Genomic DNA, 20,801 nt, shown 5'->3' on the forward strand with positions numbered 1-20,801 from the left:
AGGGCCAAACCTACTAGCAAGCATCTGAGGTTGGCTTTGAACTCAGGTTTTCCTCTGACTCCAGGTCCAGAGCTCTTTCATTTAGCTCTGACTCTGTTGCTCTTTTTGCTGATCTGCTGTGTTATGTATTGTGTGGCTTTGACAACACCTCTCTGGGTTTATATGGAAAAGCCACAGAAACTCAAAGTTGGAGAGGATCTCAATGGTCAGACAGCCCAACCTGGGACCTGAGCAGGAATTTCTTCTATGATATTCTCAAGAGATGATCAGCCCCCACGTACCCAGTGTGTGCTTGAAGATGTTCTCTGGAGATGCTGCTGACTAACATCCTTATTACTCCCTTTGCATGGTGTCCTCCCTAGAACACCCGGTCCTCCCTCCCACAATTAAGAGGTTTCTCTGGTGTGGGCTGTGGGAAGGACCTTAAGAGAAAGGTTTGAGCAGAGAAGTAACTGTTGTTTTTTTGGAACTTGCTAAAGAACAGGATTTACTTCTGGGAGGTGTTTGAACTTTTAGCAGGGTCACATTTGCCTGTAGCTAGTGATAAACCTTGCGTCATCTGCTGCCTTTTCTTAGCAACAAACTTCTTTTAATCAGCAACAGCTAACAGATGCTGTCCTAAAGAGAGCTACTCAAGTCATTTTTTCCATTAGATGTGTGTTCATGGAAGGGAGCCAGGGATTACTTTTAGATTCTACCTGAATCCACAGTCAAAGCATGCTTGTTCCTTCCCCCTCTACTTTCCCCAAGTTAGAAGTTACAGATAATAATAGTAGAGGAGATTTGTATAGTATTTTATATACATTGTCTCATTTCAGGTTTGCAACAATCCTTGGAGGGTGCTACTCTGGAGACTATTATCCCCATTTTATAGAGGCCAAAAGAGGATAAATGCCTTGCCCATTGTTGCATAGCCCTGTGCATGGTGGATGTGGGATTTATTTCGAGGTCTTTCTGAACTCCCAAGTTCAAAATTCTTTTCATTACCCAGTGCTGCTCCTCATATACATATTTAGACTTAATGGGAGGTGGGCCAGTCTGAGTAATGAGAAACCTTAATTATTTTTAAAAGGCTGCTTTCTTATATACTTGGACATTAGGAGATAGTGTTTCCCATAAAGCATTTCTATACTGGGATGTGATGCTGTGAAAAGAGTTAGAGGACCTGGATTCAAATTCTATTTCTGCTACTTCCTACCTATGTGACCTTAGATAAGTCACTTCAGCTTTTTGGGAAGACATCAGTTTCCTCCTCTATAATGCAAAGGGGTTGGACTAGATTATCGCTAAGGTCCTTTTCTGCTCTAAATCCTAGGATCCCATTGCCAAGTAAAGGTCCTTAGGGGACCTACTTTAATGAACAGGTAGGAATGACTTAATTAACATATTAATTGCCTGTTTAGAAATGAGTGCTTCTAAAGTGCTTTAAAATAGCTTGTTCTCTCAAGTAGGAAAAACATTCTGCCCCCTTTCTTGTTTACACTTTTTATTTGCTTAGTAAGGCTTCCCTCATCCCCAGATAGGATCAGAGTAAATTTCAGTCCATCCTATCTTAATTATTACAAATTTCAAATCAGTGAGGTAAAAATCCCATTATAACAAGTGCCATTATAGTGAAAATCTGCATGACAAAAAGATGTATAAGCCCCACAGCAGGAGTCGTTTTTTTTTTTTTAAATTTTTGAATTATTTAGCACTACACATAAAATTCCAGTGTAACAAAAGCATTTATCCAGGTCCTTGGATCTCATCCATGTAGCTATGCTGGTAGTAAGGAGACCTGGTTTCTTATCTGGCTTTGCCACTCAGCATATGACCTTGTACAAACATCTTCTCTCTTCAGGCCTCAGTATTATCATCTATGCAATGAGCAGGCTGGATCAAATGAGCACAAAAGGTTCCTTCTAACTCTGCCTGGCTGTGGCTCTTTTATGATCTTTAGCCATACCGTACGAAGCCCAACTCTGGAAGGAGAATAGGGGACACATAGTTCTAGATGGCTGTAGTTTTCAAGGTAGACCAGGGCAAAACTGATCACTCAGTCTGAAGAAGCTAGCAGACATGGAATTAGCTTGGACCAGTTGGGCTCCTGTGGAGTGTCTGTGTTGTCAAAACTCAGAAGATGCAGACAACTGTGCGTGTGTGCATCACCTGGGGAAGGTGGATATTTGCGAGCTGTGCATTTCACTCTGGGCTGATTATCAGGTGTCAGTTAGCTTAGGCCTTGCATGAGTGAAGCTGCACCCTCCTATCTCCAGTGTGATGCCCCAAAGCATCTCTGACACTGTATGGCTATGAGAGCTTTTGGATTTTGTAAGCCCTCGCTCCAAATGGCAGCATTTCTGTGTAGGATGTTGGGTCATCTCTGCCAGATTTGTAAGACTTGTTTGTGACAATCAATAGTAAATTACTTTTTAACACTGACTACTTTGCTGCTGGGGAAGTAGGTGGGCTGAGAGAATGCTGTCCTCTGGTTTTTCCCTTGGTTAAGTCACCTCTGTCATCCATGGAACAGCCAGAGGTGCCAAAGCAGGGCACTTATGTATGGGCAGATAGAGATTCCTCCACAAGGATGTGGACTAGGAGTATCAGGTGGGAGGAGCAGAGAAGCAAATTTCTTACTTCTGTATGAGGAAACACCTCCTAGTAACTAGAGCTGTCCAAAAGTACAATGGGCTAGCTCAGGAAACAGTGGGTTTCTTATCATCTGTGCAGTCTTCCAGTGGAGGCCAGGTGGCCACATGTAGAGGTGATTCCTGTTCACACATATAGATTGAACTAGATGACTTTTAAGGTTCCTCCCAATTCTTGAGTTTCCTTGATTCTGTGATAGCCAGAGGTTCCATCAGCATAACTTCTGATCATAATAAGTAGTTCGCTCACTGTACTCCAGGCCACATCTGGAACAGTGGATTCATTTGTGGGTATCATGGTTTAGGAGGGACACTGGAAATTCAAGTATGTCTACTGTAGAGGGAGGAAGACTAGAATGGTCTGTAAGGCATGTTGTGAAAGGAATGATTTAAATGATGAGGGATAAAACCTGAGGGAGAAAAGTCTGAGGAAGAGACTTATCCTTAAATATTCTGAAGAGGAAGAACATTCAATCTGTCATGTTATGGAAGGCAGAGCTGAAGTCAATGCGTGGACGATAGAGAGAGGCAGAGTTTGATTCAACTGAACTTTCCAATAGTAAATGTTCAAGAACGGAATGGGTTGACTCTTAAATTAGTGAACCCCCTTGTCACTGAACTTAATTCTGGATGACCATTTGTTAAAAACATCTGTTATAAGAACTCACCTTTCAGTGATGCTTTAAGATTTGCAAAGCAATATCCTCCCAATGACCTTGTGAGATAGATAAGATGGGGATGATGGTCCCAATAGAGAACTCCCTTTAATAAAGGACAGCACCTGCTGTCATATTTTAGTTTTAGAGAGTTGCACGAGGCCTTGAAAAGTTAAGTCACTTGCCTAGTCACACAACTAGTATGTGTTTGAATATGGGCTTGAAACCAGGTCTTCCTGACCGTGAGCCACAAGGTCTTCCTGACTCTGAGCCTGGTGGCTGAGGGGTGGGAGTGGGGGGGGAGGTTGAGAGGAGGGAGGGAGGGAAGGGGGCAGACAGACACACAAAGAGACAAAGAAACAGAGAGAGGAGAAGGAAGAGACAAAGACAAAGAGAGAGGAGAGAGAATTCATGGGTGTTTGTGTAAAATAAACTTTCCAACTTGCAGATTTTAGTACAATATTTTGGGGTCTATAAATTATCAAGGTCTTTGTCTAGAACAAGTTCTTAACCTGTGGTCCATGAACCCCCAAGGGGTCTATGGGTAGATGACCTTGAATGGGAAAAAAATTACCTTTTTATTTCAATATAATTAGTTTCCTTTGTAATCCTTTGTTTTTTATTTTATGCATTTAAAAACATTATTGTGAGAAAGCCTCCATAGAGTTCACCAAACTGCCAAAGACAGACTATGACACAAAAAAATTAGAAGCACTTCAATTATTTCAATCATTGCCATTACTTAATGTTTATTGGACACCTATATAGAACATTTAATAAGTGCAGGATATGACAATACCAGCTGTCCATCCCTATATAACGTGGGAAACCCTGCCTTTCAGCAGTGGTGTTAGAAGCTGAGGTTCATCTGGTCATATGAGGGTCTTTTTAGAACCTATTGGAAGGCTTAAATTCCACTCCTGCCTCAATCAAGAACAGGTGGGATCCTTGTTACTCAGGCTGCAAACACACACTTGTAAGCCCTGGATCACCAGTACATACATAGCTAAGAGTAGAGAAGCCGGTAGCATTCCAACCAATCTCTGCATCAGTGCTCCTATTTCTGACTTGTTGAGTAATGCTAATGCTGCTGTTTCTAACCCTCTGTCCTCCCAGGCCTCTCTTGTTTGTACCATTGTTAACCACCTTAGTTCCTAAGATAACAGATTTAGGGCTGAAAGGTACCTTGAAGATCATCTGTTCTCACTGCCCACCCCCTCCAGCATACTTTACATTGCACCCTGCTGCCTCTCATGCCTTATATGATTCCCTAGACTGAGCTATGACCCTCATAATTTGTGAATAGCCAGCTGACCCTTCCAAGCCATAACTAACTCTTTGGGACTCAGCCTGTTGCTGGACCCAAATCCCCTCCTGGCCAGTTCCGCCCTTTCTTTCTTTGCCTGTGTCCCAGCCTTGTCTCAGGACATTTCACTGGCACCTGTAAATTAAGCTGCTCTCCTCTAGAGATGGGCTTTGTAAGTCTACCTTCCACTTACAGAGCTGAATTAGAGGTCTCTCCTTACCACTGAGACATGATCTTAGGGCCTGCAAGCGAGAAGAGAACTATGAAATAACTCTGTCAGAGTTGCTGCTAGAGTCTTTCTAGCTGGCATTTCCCAGGGCAAATGAGTTCTTTGATTGTCAATATGTTAAGACACCCCTTTTTATTCTGCTAGAGAGATCTTAGAAAGTGCTAAGCTCTCTTTGGAAATAAAAGCTTTGAAAGGGGGAGTTGAAGACAGCAATTTATTCCAAGTCCTCTATGCTCGGAAACCCTCCCAGCGTGATGGTGAGTGTGGCTAAGCCCATTTCAGAGATAGGGAAATAGAGGTTCCCTTTGTGAAGACTAGCCTAGCACTTGGGAGGCTTCTTTGCACTCCTGCCATGCTTTCTCCCCTTCATTAATTCTCTGTGACACACATTCATTGACAGCTTCTGTTTTATGGCATTCGACTGCCAGAGATGTCACTGGATGAAACTCTGGATGATAGCTGCTGGGGCATTGAGCCCCAAGCAGACTGTGTGGGGCAGGGGTGATCGTGGGGAGGAAGAGGCGGATCTGTTTCACCCCCCTCAGTTCAGCTCAATTCAAAAGGCAACCTAGCAGAGAAACCCTTTCCTCTGGTGCCTGCCTTTGATACCCATCCTCGAGCTATGCTCCATAATGCTCCGGGATCCTCTTAATGTGTGGGGGTCAGCTGGGAGGCAATTTTGCAATTTATAATTCTTGAAAATTCTGTTTGGTGACACGAGTTAGCATTTAATAGACACCCTGCATCCTCGGCTCTCCCTATTGTGACAAGCTCTCCTGGCAGAATTCTTTAGAGACTCCGGGTAATTGCACCATAGCGCATACAGGGAGACCACATTCGGCTGAAGCGTGTCTCAGAAATGTCTTTACAATAGACAGTCAGGTAAGAGTTTGCTTGACTTCAAGGTAATGATTTAAACATAATTTGACCCTTGATGAGGGAGCTGATGTTTCGGCGTTTAATGTATTCTTTCAGTCTTTGCTTGCCCGCGATGCCGTCGCCAACGGCTACACAAATAACTCCTTCATAACAAGTGCCTTTTCAGAAGATGTATGCCACTGACAGTTAATATAGCGTTATTGCCCCTGAATGCATTTCTGTAATTACTTCCCAGAGATCTGTCTTTGTGTTAGAAGACATTTCACACTTTAGTAACATAAGTGTTTTGGGAGAGCACGAGCAATAATTATGAGCAGTCTTTCTGTGAAAAATCAACCTAAAAAAATTATAAAAGCTAATGCTAAAATTGGTTAGAGACAGGGCAGAATTTCCTTGTCACTTTCTGCATGTATATTTATTCCAAGTTTAATAACCTTTCCACAAGGAAACTTTGAAAGGGAGATGGGGGTGGGAGGCAACAGTGATACAAAGAAACTGCTTTCTAATTTTTGAGCAATAATAGGACCAAAATTTGATTAAAAGTGACATGTTGTTTGAGACTGAGTAAGAAACTTAATCCTAGAGCCCTCTAGTATGAGATGTTTGCCATAGTGGAAAATGAAATCACTCATAGTATGATCAATAAAAAAAAATTAGCAGCATTTAATAAAAGGCTTTTTCTTCATGTTGACTGAAGGACATCCCAAGAAAGTTGCCATTCAAGGAATGGTGGCAAGATGTGTGTGTGTGTCCATACTTCTAGGCCTCGCCAAGTAGAGGGACCAGCACAGAGCCCAGGGTCTGGAGATGGGGGGCGGGGGGCGTCTCTCTCCTATTTGCACACTTGGCCACTGATCTCCACTTAATCTTAACCACTCTTCCTTTTTCTGGTTCTCTACTGTGTACTCATCACTGCTTATAAATGTATCTTGGTGAGTGAGCAGAGAAGGTTTTCTTTTCTTTTTTTCTTTTCTTTTTCTTTTTTTCTTTCTATCCTGGAGTGAGTCGCACAAAAGCTGATGGGAAATGGAGAGGTTTCAAGCCAGGCTGTTTGAGTCTACGGGGGGCTCCCCATTCAGATCCAGAACAATCTAGAAGATATGAAACTAGCGGGCGGGGATTGCTGACTTAATACTACTGTACAGCCCCACAAAGAACTCTTAGTGTGACGATCTTGTGGGTTCAATGATTGTCATTTCTGGCCTGACTTCTGACTCCTAAATCAAAGTTTCTGGGGGCTCCATACACCTAATTATTGGACCAAAAAATCCTATAACCCAAACCTTTTTTTTTTTGAGGGGAGGAGAGAGAGAGAGAGAGAGAGAGAGAGAGAGAGAGAGAGAGAGAGAGCAAGCGCACAAACATATAAGGTTTGTTTTATCCTTGTAGTGGATGGTGAAGTTATTCTGTTTGTATTAATTCTTGGGGTATGGATGAGTTAGAGGAGGACCTCTCCTTTTCCCTTACTAGGCTGTGTATACAATATTTGAGCCGGGCCTTATTCCTGGAAGCCTAATGAGTTACTATTTTGCTTCTCCCATAGTAGTAACAAAATGGTGAAAAACACTCCATCAGATATGCTTTCTTTTCTCGAGACACCACTTCAGTATTCCCCGAAATACAGCCACTTACCAGTCTTTCTCCATGCCCTAGGAACTTGTTAATTTTTAAAGGTTTTCCACAATCTCTCCATTCATGGGAAATGCAGTGGCTGGAGGGAAAGGTGGCAAATTTCGTCTTCCCTCTCAGTGACTGGGGGAAGAGAAGTCGGGGGTGTAGGGGGGTGTATCTTTGAATTAGGCCTCTGACGGGTAATGCTGTACTAGGACAGCTGCTCAGGGAAGCCACTGAGGTGTACATGAAAGGAAGCTAAAGCCTCTGTGATTCCTGTGCTCCCAGGCAAGCTGGAAAGGTGGGGGCTCGGTTTGCCTAGGTGCCCAGCCCCAGTGTGGCTCATGCCATCTTGTCCTTCTTTTGTTCCTGACTTAAGCAGAATAGACTGTAACAGTCATTCGAGTGATCAGAGCCAGGCTGCATGTTAAGTTTGGGCCCTTCAAAACATAGGCTGTTGGGGAATATAGTGAGTATCTCTTCCTTTCTCCTCCCTGGGCTCAGTTACATTAGTCACTGGTCATTTGCATTCCTAATGACCTCCCTCTCCTCCTGTACTGCAGGTCTGGGGTGCAATTAGGAGGAGAGGGACTCTGCATGCATCTTGGTTAGCATGATTTATTATGTGAGGAAAGCATTCCAGGTTTCCAAGTATCCCTCCCCCTCTGTCCTTTCTACACTGGGAAAAGAAAAAAGCCAGCAAAAAACCCCAAACCTATAACTCTCCCCCAGACGTGGTTCCCTGTCCGCCATCTCCTCTATCCAGGCTGCTGTCAGGTTTAGACAAAGGACAGCTTGGAGAGGATGGAATGACCACAGCCTTAGGAGGTCACAAGGAGGTAACACTATACAATTTTCATGGTTTGAGGGTAGCTTTATCCTACTGTTCTTCATTACAGTGCTGCAGTGAGATCAATTTTATTAAGTTGTAAGGCTTGGGAAGCCAACACCATTAACTACATGCTGGACCAAATAATTTTTTTTTGTATTAGGATTCTCTCTCTCTCTCTGTCTCTCTCTCTGTCTCTCTCTCTGTCTCTCTCTCTGCCTTTCTCTCTTCTCTCCCTCCTCTCTCTCTCTCTCTCTCTCTCTCTCTCTCTCTCTCTCTCTCTCTCTCTCTTCCTTTCTCTCCCCCTCTCTCTCCTCCCTTGGTCTCCTTTTCTCCCTTTCTTCTCTGGTCTTCCTTTCTCTCTCTGTTTCTCTCTGTCTTTGTCTCTCTCTCTCTCTCTGTCTCTCTCTCTTTCTCCCCCTCTTTCTCTCCCCCTCTCTCTTCTCCCCCCACTCTCCTTTTCTCCCTTTCTTCTTTGCTCTTCCTTTCTGTCTCTCTGTCTCTCTCTGTCTGTGTCTTTGTCTCTTTCTCCTCCCCCCACATTGCCTCCTTTTCTTTCCTCTTTTCTTTTGGTCAGGAGAAGGGATGCTATGGTATAATGAATTTAGAACCAAGAGGCTGGATGTAGTCCTTGCCCTTAAGGAGTTGACAATGTGAAATGGACATATAATGCCAGGCCTGGCAGCAGGAACTTTGAGAGGTCACCTGGTGCAGGGCCCTATTTCAGCCATCTGGGATGGGAATGGGAATAGGTGAATCAGGCCGCCAACAAAAATGAAACCTGCAGAGATCTGGCCTGTTTCCTTTATCTATGTGCAAAGGTTCCTTTGACTCCCTCAACAGACATATATGCAGATGTGTTGTGGGTACTTGAACTTATGTCTGTGTGTATATGGGTGGAGAGTTTCTGGGTGGGAATAATCCACTGAGCATTGCTCCTGGAAGGTGCAATCCATTTCCAATCTTTCAAGTCTGAGTTCATGTTGCTAGATACTTAGCCCATTTCTGCACTACATATTTGAGCAAGGGCTCTGTCAGGGTTTTTGTGATTTCTGACCTGCCCTCCTGAGATGTTTTGTGACTCTGGGAATCCCTCTCTCTATTTAAGACTTAGTTCACGTGTCACCTGCTATATAAGGTTTTTCTTGATTTTCCCTCAGTTGCTGGTTCTCCCCTAACCATTAAATTATTGTGTATATTTTATTTTTCTATAAAAATGTTGTTTCTCCTCAGTAGAATGTGAGCTCCTTGAGGTCAGGAACTATTTTCCTTTCATTATTATATCCCTAGTGTCTAGCACAGTGCACACAGTAGGTGATTAACAAATAATATTTGAATTAGAATGAATTGAAACAGTAAGCTTAAAAGTTAAGCCTATTCCTAGTTCCTCGTAATCAGTTCCAGATCATATGCCTTCCTTCTGCCTATATTGTTCATCCATTCATTTAACAAGCAATTATTAATCACCTATTGTGTGCAAGGAAATATTTCAGGCTCTGCAGAGACAAGTAGATATGACATCTACATTGCTTCCAAGTGGAGTAAAACAATGGTTCATCTGTTCATTCAATATGCAATTATTAAGCACCTGCTTTATGCAAGGAAATGCACAAGGAAATGTTTCGGGCCCTGCAGAGACAGAGATTGCTTTCAATTGGAGAAAAACATGTACACAAATAATTCTTAGGTGCAAAGCAGAGGTCTAAACAAAGGGTAAGGAGAAATCTGAGGAAAGTGAAATAGCTAGTTTTTTACCCAGGGATTCAGGGAAGTCTTTATGGAGGATGTGAACTATCTCATTGGGGCCTAGAGGCAGCTAGATGATGCAGTGGATAGAGTGCTGGGTGTGGAGTAAGGAAGACCTAAATTCAGATCTGGGTCAGACACTTACTAGTGGTGTGACCCTGGGCAAGTCCCTTAATCTCTGTTTGCTTTAGTTTCCTCAGTTGTAAAATGGGGATAACAATAGCACTGTGGTAGAGATCAAATGAGATAATGTTTGTAAAGGCACATGCCTGGCCCATAGAAGGTGCTTAATATATACTTATTCCCTTCTCTTTCCCTTGAGGGAAGGGATACACTTCAACAGTTGGGAATAGAAGGAGAGTCCATTCCAGATGCAGGGAATGTTGTCAACAAAGGCACAAAGATGAGAAAGGGCAAGATAAGAATCAGGTGGGCTGAGAAGTTTGGTTTGACATGAAGGTAAATGAGATGCGATAAAATGTGGACAGGTAGGTTGGGACTAGATTGTGACCTTTACAAGTCAGGAATTTCTGTTTTGGTAGTCACTGAATGTTTTTGAGCATAGGAGTGAAATGAGCATAATGGTACATTAAGAAAATTATTTGGGCAGTGGCATGAAGGAGGATATAGAATGGCAATAAGAAAACTAGTTAGGACCCAATTTCAGTAATCTAGGTGAGAAAGAGAAGGTCCTGAATTAGGGTGATTGCAGTGGGAATGGAGATGGAGGGATAGATAGAACAAATATTATGGAGACTGAATAATTATGACTTGGCTACTGATGGGATGTTTGGAGTGAGGAAGAGGGGAAGTAGTTAGAGATGACTTTAAGGTTTCACGTCTGGATGACCAGACCCTGGGAGTGGGTGCTATCCATAGAAACAGGGAATTTATAGAGAGAGGGTTTTGGTGGGAGGATGATGGCAAGGTGCCAGCAATCCTGTTCATGCTAAAGTGCTTGGATGTACTGATGTGACTGCTTGTTAATGGTGGACTTGGATTTTTGTCTAGGTGAGTGGGAAGTCAAGAGGCTTTCCAGGACAAGTTGCCTAAAGTTTTTTCTTTAAATGAGAAGTACAACGGGGTTCACAAATTATGCGATGTGATGACAGCCTCACTGTCTAGGGCAGAGATGTCAAATGTGCTGCTCTTGCCCTCTCAACCAGATTAAAATGTAACTGGGAAATATTTAACAAAATAAATAAAAGCACAATAGGACATAGATAATGTTAACATGAGGTTTTCTAAGTCAATGTGCAGCCCACAGGGATCCTTAGGTGTTAAGATTTAGTGGGTCCTGTTTCTATTTGAGTTTGACACCACTGGTCAAAGGGATCATTTAGATCATGAGGGCAAGATGTTACCTTTCTGCATTGCACTGCAAATATTTTAAACCTTAAGATAAATAATAACTGAATTTCTAAATTTGGGGCTAGAACAAAGCACATTTTCAAAGTGTGGAGATTCAGTTAGAGTGTCTAATGTTTTCTGGCAAGCATATAGACTAAGCCACATCAACTTCTTTCCTTCAAATCCACATCTACTCTGGCAAATGTTTTGTTTAGTTCTATCTGACCAGGACTAATAGTACCGGTTGGTTAAAGGCCCTTCCTTCTCTTGCAGGTGTGTCTCAAGTGGAAATACAGTTGTGGTTGAAACCAGCGTTTGACTTGGGGTGGGCAGGATATCAGTGCTTTGTGAGAACATTTCCTCCAACCATCTCCCATGGGAATGTGCTGCCAGTGGAAATGTGTAAGATATGTTTGGGCTGTTAGGATGGCCAAATATTCTCAATTTTAAAAAATGCTCCAGGGAAATTTTTTTAAAAAACATCTGGCCTTTCCTTCAGTGCTTAGTGTATGTAGGTATAGCCCAAATCAAAAGATGGAATATTCCCTGGGAAGATTTAGTTGTTTTTAGTGGTCAGGAGCTATTTTTTTCCTTCAGTGACTTCGGAAGTAGCTGTTCAGGACCAGTGCATGGATCTGATGCCTTGATTCTGAGTCTGCCTATCAACTGAGAAAAGCTATTATGTATGTGTGTGTAGAATTAATTTGCAATCTCCCTTATTTCAGTAATTCACTATCAATTCAATTGGCTACCTTGGGTTGACTTTTTTCACGTAGTTTCTGTCTTGTTATGGCAGTGTACCTCTGTGTTGCCTGGTAACAGTGTGTCAGTGTTAATCTGTGGTCCTCTCAGTGCTGAACCCATGCTCTTGTTCGTAGCTCTGAGCTTGCCTGGAATTCATTGTTTATCAAGTGGTCCTGCTCATTGGAGTGGTGTTCTGCTAAATTGGACTCTTGTCCGTGTTTGACTTGGTGGATGGATAATGGCTAGCTGTCTTGTGAAGTGTTGGAATGCCTTAGCCTGGCATTCAGAGCTCTCCATAATGAGGTCCTGACCTACCTCCCTAATCTTTTCCCAGCATTCTCATGCATAAAATTTCTGTCCCAACCAGACTGGTCTACTTACCGTCTCCTACACAAATTAAACAAAATGAGAATACTCTCCCTCTTTGCTTACTCTGTTCTAATTTTCTCCCTTCCCTTCAAGTGACTTTAAATCAATTCCCTTTTCTATCTCTGGCTTCAGTTTGTTTCTTTGTGAAGTAGAAATGTTGAACTAGGTGATCTTTGAGATACTACCTAGCTGTAAATCCTATGAGCTCTTGCTTATTGAACAGCACTTGTCCTCATTCTTTTGCCACTTAGCATAGAATATAGTAGAGTGTTAGAATTGGAATCGGAGAAAAGGATGGACAAGGATTTGAAAAGAATGGACATGCCCTTTCTTCTGGGTAGCCCTGAGGCATATCTGCTCTATCCCAATGAGCTAGTGAACTGGCTATGAATCTGGTATGGCCTGAGTTGGGGAGTGGCACATAGTACCCTACTGAGCCCTAGGAGAAGATGATGTGTAAGGGGACTGGCAGGGAGGAAGATGGGGCCGGCCTTTGCCCCAGTTACATGAAGATGCGTCCACTCTGGGCTCTGAGAATCCCATCTCTACCCACTTCTCTCTAGAAATGCCCCATGCTGGTAACAAAGTCAGCTGGGTGCCCCCTTTTTTAATTTGGTTCTTACTGAGGAAAATACTGCCTGGGGCACTCATGCCAAGAATGTAGAGAGGTGCTTAGTAGTCATACTCCTCCCCTTCTCTGTTTTCCGGCCTCAGCAATGAGAGAATCCCATCAGCCTTCAGTGGTTGAATTGGAGAAATCTAATTTAGAAGGTGGGCAATTTCTTGCTCACCGTCTTTTACTCCTATTAATTTGCCTGAAGTCTGCCTGGGCCTCTCTGTTCTCTCTACTTTATACTTTCTCTTTCTAGAAAGGTAGTTCATTTCCTTATTGCCCACGAGGTCTCTTAATACTTACTCCTTTAACTCTTGAGCAGGTAGGCTTTTAAAAATCTCTTCAAAGTTGGGTGCTGGGTTTGAGTCTGTTTTTTGTTCGGTTGGTTTTTTGGGGGGCCATCAATCCTGCCTTCTCTGGTGGTCTCTGCTGCCTCATAGGGAAGGAATGACATGTGACTTAGGATAGTCACCTATGATAATTGTTTTGTTAGTCATAGTATCCCAGAACGAGAGCTGGAGAGGACCTCTGAGGCTGTTTAACCCAACTCCTCATTTTGCAAATGAGGAAATAGTCTGTTGTTATATCTTTACACATACCCAGACTCTGATCTCTCCCCTCCCAAAGCCAGGCTTTCTCTCTAAACTGCCTCTGGCCCTGCTTTAGTCTGGGTGTCTTGAAATAAGTGTGTTTGCTAAATTGATTCCATTTGGTGTAGCTCTGGGATTTAATCAGTTTGATAAAAGCGAAAGGTAGCTATGAGTGTTTGAGTGGGGGGAAAATCTATGGTTTTCAAATAAAAGGCAAGAATTACACACCTGACTTCCTTCCCCTTCACTCCCAAATTTCCTTTCTTTATGCCAAGGTTACTCCTCTTCCAAAGATGCCCTGGGGGTCTCTACCTTGTGGGGAGTGAGTGTGATTGATCCTGGGTAGTGCCTGGAGAGGGTCACAGAGAGGAAGTGTGGTTAGAAGGATTTCTGTTAGTTCGACAGAAATACTCAGAGCTCACATCTGTTGCTGTTGTTCAGGCATATATAATCTTTGTGACCCCATTTGGAATTTTCTTGGCAAGGACACTGGAGTATCCTTCTCTAGCTTTTTTTACAGATGAGGAAACTGAAGCAAAAAGGTAAAGTGACTTGCCCAGGATCACCCAGCTAGTAAGTGTCTGAGACCGAATTTCAACTCAGGTCTTCCTGATTTCGGGCCTGGTGCTCTATCCACTGTACCATTTAACTGCCCATTAGAACTTCCATACATACATTTAACCTATCAGCTATCTCACCACTGCAACTCCCTCAGTTCTTTCTACATGGCTCCCCCCGCCCAGCTTCTCCATTAAAGGTATAGTGTATTAAAAAGAATATTAGACTTGGAATCAGATGAGTCCTGGGTTCAAATCCTACCTTTAAAACTTACCATCTATGTGATTGTGGGGACAGGTCACTTATTTGAATCTTCTTTTTTTTTTTTTGCTTTTTGCTAGGAAATTGGGGTTAAGTAACTTGCTCAGGGTCACACAGCTGGTATGTGTTGTGTGTTGTGTGTCTGAGACCGGATTTGAACTCAGGTCCTCCTGACTTCAAGGCTGGAGCTCTATCCACTGTGCAACCTAGCTACGTCTACTTATTTGAATCTTAATGTTAAATGGGGATGAAAATGCTTCTAGTAGCTACCTCCCAGTTGTTCATAGGATTTCTATTTGAGTTGAACACTGCTGCTTCCTTCTTGGTGTCACCTTTGCTTTTCCATACTGTCATCTCTAGCCCTTCATTAGAATGCCATGCTTCCCTCTCCAGCCCCCTGGTTTACTCGAGGTACAATTCCTGTTAGTTGCAGCTCTGATACTGGGCACTGTTGGTAAAGGACAAGTCTACATTACCCATTGGAAGAAGGAAGGGAAGTAGAAAGCAAGCATCTGCTAGGTTTGCTAAGCACCCACTATGTGGTAGGCACTTTACAAATATTATCTCATTTGATTCTCATAACAACCCTGGGAGGTTGGTACTATTATGATACCCATTTACAATTGAGGAAACTGAGGCAGAGAGTGGTTAAGTGACTTGCCCAGGGTCACATAATTCATGTCTGAGGCTGTATTTGAACTCAAGTCTTCTTGATTCCAGGTCTAGTACCCTATCCACTATGCTACCTAGCTGCTTAGCTAGGTGGTGATATTGTGAGTGTGTTAAAACCCTCTCGTGTATAATAATAAAGGAGATAATCTGTATAGTATCATAGGCACTTGATGCATGTGGGATATAGTCCTACTTGTGTTATAACCAAATAGTGCTTTGAAATGGGATTTAGTATGTTGTAAATGAGCATTAACAACAACTTGTAAGGTCCTTGAAAACAGAGGCCATTGCAGTTTTGTATCCAATAGCTCCCATACAGTGCCTGTCACACAGCTCATAATTTATAAAAGTTTGTTAATTGATTAATTGATAAGGAGCAAAGTTCTAGTCTAGTCTCTTGCATAGGCCCTCAACTAAGCATCCCTAAGGAAATCTTTAGAAGGACTTTAAGGTGATGTTGGAGGTGGTTGCTGGAGACAGGGCAAGAGGAGAAAAAAAATTGTGAGAGAAAGCAGGGGATGGAGTATTTCAGTATCAATCTAGACTTAGGATGTATAAACATAGATTATAGAGCTAGAAAGATCAATGAAAGGGAAAACTTCCTAATTTCCTGATGATAACAGCTGCCCCAAAGTGGAAGGGGACTATCGTTGGCAAGTAGTGATCTTCCTGTCACTTCCTATCCCCAGGCAGAGGCTTAGTGACATTTTGTCAAGGGCATTGTAGAGGAAATTTCTGATCACAGTCATCAGAGGAGATAACCTCTGAGGCTTCTTCTAATTTTAAGATTTTTCCAATTCTGTCATATAATTTGACCTTCTAATATTCACAGGGAAAAGTTGGGTCCAAAGTGGGAAAGGACCTTGCCCAAAATTGCAAACAGGTATAGCACAGCCCACGTCAGAACACATTCTGACTCCCCATCTAGCGTGTCACTACTTCTTGCCACACACTTCCTTCCTATTGGCTCCTGGTCTTATTCACATTCTGATTTACTGGAAGCTCCTTGAGAGCAGGGACTGTCTTTGGCTTTTCTTTGTGTAGTACTCACTATGGTACCCGTGACACATTTGATCGACTGACTGACTGACGGGTCAAATACCTGAGGACTCAAAGTTCTGTTGACTACTCTTCTGCCTGTCCTTCTTTCCTGACAACTGTCACACCCTGGCCCCTGGGTATTGTCAAGCCGCAAGTTTCCCTTCCAGGAAACCAGAGAGTACATCGGGGTCTGATGCCGTTTCAGGATACCAAAGGATAGCAAAAATCCCAAAGGTCACCATACTGGAAACGTGAGGCAGGACTCAGGAAAGGACTCAGGAACCACAGATAGGCTTAGCTCCAGGGTTATGCAGAAAAGACCAGACCAACTGGGGCTGTTACATTTTCTGATTCTGCAATTTACTTTGGCCAGTATCAAGTTTCAGGGGTAGTGGCATACAATGCAATATGGATGATCTCTCTCATTATGGCTAGGACCAGTGCCTGCAGCTGGAGACAAGTTTTGGAGACCAAGGTGGGGTTACCCTCTCCCTCTGCTCCAGCAATCCGACATGGGGTAACAGAAACTGCCCTCTTAGGCACCAGGTGCCAATTCCAGGTGTGTGTTTCTCATCCTCATGCTCCGTTATCTCAACAGCATTTAATGCCATTAATCCCTGTGCTCTATTGGATATTCCCTGTTCTCTCTGGGTTTTCAGGACACTATTCTGTCTTGCTTCTTCTACCTGTCTGGCTCTCCTTAGCCTCATTTGCTGGTTCATTATCCGTGACCCTGCACCTTAACTGTTGATTAACCCTAAAGCTTTGTTCTAGACCCTTCTCACTTCTCTCCTACACTCTCTCTCATGGTAGTTTCATTAGCTTCTATGTGTATTCAATTATCATCTCTATACAAATGATTCTCATCTCTATATATCCAGCCCAATTCGCATTCCTGGACCAGAATCACTAAATGTCTATTGGGCGTTTCCAAGTGGATATTCCATAGGCATCTCAAAGTCATCACGTTCAAAAAAGAACTTATTTACCCCATGCCCTACCCACGCACGCCTCTTTTGAACTCTTATTGAACAACCTTTTGTTGAGAGTACCACTGGTCACCTAGTTTCAAAATCTCAGCATCCTCTTCCACTTTTCCCTGTCTCTCATTCTCTTATATCTATTGAGTTGCCAAGTCTCATTGTTTCTGCCTCTACAATGTAGTTCTCACGTCTGTTCTTTCTTTCCACTCACACAGGGCTACTCTAATTCAATTCCTCGTCACCTATCATTTGGACTATTGCAATAACTTCCTAGTCTCTCCCCTCTCCGTTTCATCTTCCAGAATGATTGTACTAAAGCAGAGGTTTGACCAAGTCACTCCCTTGCTCAAAATGCTCCAGTGGCTCCCTATTGCCTTTGGGATAAAAAACAAAGTCCTCCATTTGGCATTTGAAACCCTTCACAATCTGGCTGCAACCTACCTTTCCAGGCTTATTATACATTGCTCCCCTTCACACTCTACATTGCAGCCAAATTTGCCTGTTTATTGTTTCTCATAAATGACATTCCACCTCCTGTCTTTGTGCCTTTGTATAGACTGTCCCTCGTGCCTAGAATGTATTCCTCCCTTACCTCTGCCTAGCATCATTCAAGGCTCAGTTCAATACTACCTTCTAATCAGATTCTTTCCCATCTATTACCTAACTATTAGGACCTTCTTTATTCTGAGTTAAGGGAGTATAGGTTGGAAAGAAGACAGTAATGTGGACAGTTGAACTAAAGTGTAACCGTGAGGTGTTATTGTTCTTAAAGTTTCCAAATCTCAATGTCCTTTCTTGGGGGGAAGGGTGTTTTATTTGTCAGTTGTCTCATGGGGGGCATCATTGGGGGCAGGAGAGGATATTGGAGGTGGGGGAACGACTGAGTATTGACACCTATTTCTAGTGGGTATTTTTTGTTTAATTTAAATCTATCTATCCACACTCATATATAAAATTTATGAATGTTATTTATGAGAAATAATAATATATGAACATGTATGTATGTATGTTTTATTCTTAGAAAAAACCCCAAATATGTAGCTGTGATAGGGTCTCCCAGGATTAGTTCCCCTTCAGCCATCTGTGTCTTACACTATCAGTATTTACAGCTGTAAATGTTTATAATAGTAACTTAGAGTCATTAGTAAAAGGTTAAGTTATATTCAATATGCTCACCTTACTATGCCAGGAAAGAGGGTTGGTGAAAGATTTTTACCAAAAGTATTTTTTAAAAAATCACAGCAATTTCCCAGTGTGTTCTTCTCTCCCTAATAGAATCCTCCCTTGTGGGAAGGAAGTGTGGTTAAACAAACTCGTAGTTGATGATACATTTTGGCTGATTATACTTATTAAAGGGGCTAGCTGAAATTTGGACCATCTGTCTCTCAACGGACTCCTGGGTGACTTGAGATGAAGCCCTATACCTTTCCCTACTGGACACTTTCAGCCTTTGCCTCCACCCTATTCTGGTAGACCACGTTGATTCCCATTAGCAGAGACCCTAGGGAATAGGTGACAGTTCTTTAAAATGGATTTATATTCTTGGACTAATTTATGGGCTTTTGCCATCCAAAACCAGTGAATTGACACTGTGATTTATTAACTATCAGCTCGACAGGATGTGCTGGATTTAAAAAGATCAAATGCATTGTAAGGATTGTGGCTCCAGAATAGGAATAGACAAGTATAGAAAGTGGCGCCAATAACCACCCAAGAATAAAAGGGCTAATTTAAATATGTTGATTAAATTATGTGTTAATTGAAGTAGAAACAAGGTAGCCCTGAATGTAACTCATTATAGGATGAGGCAGGGTAGTCGATGAAGTCAGAATTATGGTTGCACCCCACACCCTTCCCCCTACAATACATTTTTTTTTTATTGAAAGAAGAGATTGTAAACTTGGAATTTCAGAGATGGGTGCTTTACTACATAGCTATAGTTGTGAGGTGACTGATAATATTGAAGGACTCAGGAATGATATTTCTTGTTACCCTGCCTTATATTCCTTGCTATTGTGATGGCAACCGATCAGATTTCCTGAGATGGATGTACTCCCTAGCTTTTAATGGCAGGGGGGTTGGTGTGTTCTGATGATAAAATAACCTTAGAATTGCACATCACCTCATTGGCAAGGAGAGAGATGTTATGATAGACCACAAATGGAAACATTGATTTTTATGGCTGGAGCCCTGTTCCACTTGTGTGTCACGCTACACGTGCATTGTGGAAGGATGCAGCAGCATTTTATAAGTGCTAATACACATTCGTGGGGTCCAGATAGGAAGATGGGCTTGGAAGTGTGTGTATTCTATGATGGGAATAATAGAACCCTACTGGCATTACATATCTAAATTGAAATATTTATAGTCTGAAGTTTGCTATCTTGAATCAACTGTATTTTCACATCTACCCCGGAGGCAGTGTGTGACAGTGGAAACAACCTTAGGTTTGGCAGTAGAGGGCTTGGCTTCAAATCCCACCTTTGCCGTTACTACCTATGTGATCTTGGAGAAGTCACCAAACTCTTTATGTGGAAAACTGGGAAATTAAAGACATTGGACAAGATTTCAAACTAGATATCTAAGATTTCTTCCAGTGCTAAGCCTGTGGTCCTTTCCTACTCTCTGCTGTTCAGTTCTGTCCAACTCTTCATGACCCCATTTGGATTTTTCTTAGCAGAGACACTAGAGTGGTTTGCCGTTTCCTTCTCCAGCTCATTTTATAGATGAGGAAACTGAGGCAAACAGTCTTAAGTGACTTGCCCAGGGCCACCACAGCTAGTAAGTGTCTGAGGCCAGATTTGAACTCAGAAAGATGAGTCTTCCTGACTCCAGGCGCAGCACTCTATCCGCTGCACTACCTAGTTCCTGTTTCCTACTCTAGCTATCACTTATCTCTTTGGTCTAGCAATTGTGTTCTGATGCCTGTCTGTAGAATTAGACTGCCACTAAGTGTAACTCCCATTTCCTCAGCACCTGAAGGTTTACAAAGAGCTTTTCTCACAACATTTGGAGCAGATAGTAAAGGTGGTTTTATTACAATTTTATGAATGAGAAACTGAGGTTTAGAAGCAGAAAGTTTTCTTTGTCCATAGTCACCCAGATGGTAAATCTTAGGGCCAGACGTCAGCTCCAGATCATCTAATGAAGAGGTTCTTAACCTTTTTGTGTGTAACTTGGACCACTTTAGCAGTCTGGGGAAGCCATTAGGCCCTCTCTCAGAATAATGTTTTTAAATAATTGGAGGAATGATAAATTTCATTTAGAGGTTAGTGAAAATAAAGATGCAATTTTTCTCCCATTTAAGTTCACAAACCTCTGGAAATCTCTCCATTTGGGGGTCCATGAACCCCAGATCAAGAGCTTTTGTTCTAATGGACAGGATGCTCCCTTCACTGTTCCATGCTGCTCAAACACATCTTCACGTACATGGCACCAGGCAGCATGCATTGCCTTTTCACACACAGCCCCTCCCCAGCAATGAATTCTCTCTTAATCCAAGCCAATCATGGTAATTTCTGGCCCAGAAGAAGACTCATCTGGGGAAGATAGTGAGGACCTTGTGCATTTTGATTTGCAACGCTTGGGGAGACAACGATGGTTCCTTTTTGTCTCCAATATGATATAAACTTCTCCACCTAAGTCTTCTTCCCATGCTTCCTCGTGAGGGGCAGGAGATATGTCCCTGAGTTCTTGAAAGGCTAAGTCAATAAAGCCCAAGTTCTGAAAAG

At 42.5% G+C, this 20,801-nt stretch overlaps 1 protein-coding gene across 2 annotated transcripts in view; it reads left to right on the plus strand.

The window, feature by feature from the left end:
• ZNF423 (zinc finger protein 423) overlaps window positions 1-20,801 on the plus strand; it is a 427,104-nt gene that overhangs the window by 125,759 nt on the left and 280,544 nt on the right. The window contains exon 1 of one of the 2 annotated variants that reach the window (XM_078150083.1): window positions 16,560-16,646. The exons of the other annotated variant lie outside the window; for it this stretch is intronic. The gene's annotated coding sequence lies outside the window, so the exon portion shown is untranslated. Of the gene's footprint in view, window positions 1-16,559; window positions 16,647-20,801 lie in introns of those variants that run through there. 2 annotated transcript variants of the gene reach the window in all.

This window comes from Phascolarctos cinereus, unplaced genomic scaffold, assembly GCF_003287225.1.
Source record: "Phascolarctos cinereus isolate Bilbo 61053 unplaced genomic scaffold, phaCin_HiC Scaffold_2;HRSCAF=192, whole genome shotgun sequence".
In the NCBI taxonomy this organism is placed as follows: domain Eukaryota; kingdom Metazoa; phylum Chordata; class Mammalia; order Diprotodontia; family Phascolarctidae; genus Phascolarctos; species Phascolarctos cinereus.